The following is a 2346-nucleotide window of genomic DNA, read 5'->3' on the forward strand; positions in this document are numbered from 1 at the left end:
TCACAGGGATTCAGTGTGGTTGCCGCTTTGGAAATAGTTACCATTCTGAGTTATCTATACTAAGACTCATGTATTGACAGGCAAGATGTTAATGGGCAAAGTATGGAGACTGAGAGCAGGACGACTAAGAAAAGATGCTATCTCTTACTACAGACCTGCTAAAAAAAGACTCCATTATTTACTCTGATAGTATTGCTAGAGAAGCAGTTTCTCCCAGATCACAGGTTGGCTATGTAGTTGTCCATTTTAAATTTCCATCGCTAAAGAATGGCAGACTTCAACAATTAGATTGCTCAACCAAATCAGCAGACCTTTAAGTTACCATATACTTTAATTACGAGAAATAAATTCTTTTCTTAATTCGTTTAGCAGCCTTGTATCTGGAAAGGCAGCAAAACCCACTTTGTTCCAAAATTAGAAGGCCGACTCAGAGGCTGCTTCTAAGATGCCTAACTATCTCCTATCATCAATCAGTCGTGAAGGTGGACCTTCATGAACTCAGTAACTTAATAAGTGTAAAAATGAACTCATCTATCAACACAATGTTGAGCCTGCAAAACCAAAAAAGTATGTTCATAAGGTAGGAATTGGTTTGTATAAAACAAGAGGATATATATCCTCTTATATAACACAAAAGGAATATGCATGGTAATGAAAACAATCTATAATAAACTTGTAAAGAAATGATTCTGGTTTACATGTAACTCTGCTTAAACTGACCATGACTGAATGATGAAACATTTTCTTCTCTTAACATAATGCCCATTCATTATAAGCTTAGCTGGACTTAGTTTCTTATAAATCTCTTATTTCCTTGGATTTATCTACTACACCTTTACTTTATAGCCATTTAACTTATAAGCTGGGCCTGCCCGGCCTGCCTCTGAAGTCTCTCTACAGAAGGATACCAGATGCATTAAACAAAGGCATCTTCTCATAAGAATCTGCACTTCAAAACAGCATATGAAGAACCAGCAATTGGCTCTCCAATGTAGCTACCTCTCATTTCACATTATCACAGAAACGGTGCAGTTTAGTACCCATCCCTTCCTTACAGAAAACTCGGTAGCTGTAAGCATTTTTGTTGTTTCAAAACACATTTCAATACTTATTCATTCCAAAGATCCGAACCCCACGTAGCTGCGGCATTTTGGGAACTAGCACACTCAGGAGAGCAGCTGTGTTTAAGATGAAGTGAGTTGGATCATACTTCGTATAGAAACTTGCCAGAAAATATAGAATTATTGGAGACACGGTGAAAAACTTCCGTGAAGATGTAAACTGTACTCCGTAGTCCCGTTGATCCCAGTGTGTTAGGAGCCTCGCTTTACCCTGGTCGGGAGTTTCAAACGGCGTTCCTTTTACTGCATGCAAAAATACATACATCCCCAGATTAGGTATAACATTTGTTAAGGTCCAGGCAACAGGAATACTGAGTAAAACGATACGAAGCAAACCAACTCCCAAAGCATATGCCGTCCACATACCCCGGCTGTTCATTACACGGGTATTTGGATTCACCTCGCTGTGAGCAACTCCAACATTCACGTTTGCGATTTAATGTAGTGTTGTGTCCATAAAGAGTGGTCAGAGTTCAAATCACTCCTTTATGAGCAGTGAAGCCGCCGCCCCACTCGCGGCGGCTGGCTCGGCGCGGTATCAACTCCGCTGCCGGGAGCACACATTGTTCCCCCACAGAATTTGGGAGCTGAAGATTTTTCCCTCTCCACCTAAGCTCTTCCGAGAATTCTTCTGAGAATTTGCCTCCAATCTAAGGACTGTGAAACCCTCTTATGCCCAATATACAAAAGAATCTCTGGGTATTACAGATTCACACAAGAGCAAAGCCGTCACACAATTAAAGGACCTACGGCACCTTTAAATTTCCACTAACACCCGATTCTTTCGATTCAAACCCTTTGTATGTTAAGAGCCATGCAAAGGATAAACTAATTTTAGCAAGAGAAAGCACTCAGCAAAATGACTACCCCACAGCATGTGCTCAATAAATAAGAGCAAAAAATCAATGCGCCACCTACAACCTGCTTCCTGTCGTCACTAAAATACTAACCACTTAAAAACTCAAAAGAGACGAATAAACACTAAAAAGAAAGTTTAACGCCTGCAGCCCACCTCAGTTTTCCCCTACCCCCAATTTCTACCTTCATGTCTGATGATCTAAGCCAGACTTCAACCCTGGATCATATCACAGCACTAGATCTGTGGGTTCTAGAATCGAGGCAGTAACTATACCACATCGCCAGAAGGGCCAGTGTCGGTGGTTGTCAAAGTGTGGTCTATCCAGAGACCCCCGGGAGTCTCAGACCCTTTCAGGGACTCCATGAG

The 2346-nt window shown here is 41.3% G+C and overlaps 1 pseudogene; it reads right to left on the minus strand.

Annotated features, from left to right (window-relative positions):
* Window positions 1-1101: 1101 nt before the first annotated feature.
* Window positions 1102-1557, minus strand: LOC101333863 (ORM1-like protein 1 pseudogene; annotated as a pseudogene).
* Between the last annotated feature and the right edge of the window lie 789 nt (window positions 1558-2346).

The sequence above is a fragment of the Tursiops truncatus genome, chromosome 4, assembly GCF_011762595.2.
Source record: "Tursiops truncatus isolate mTurTru1 chromosome 4, mTurTru1.mat.Y, whole genome shotgun sequence".
Taxonomy (NCBI): Eukaryota; Metazoa; Chordata; class Mammalia; order Artiodactyla; family Delphinidae; genus Tursiops; species Tursiops truncatus.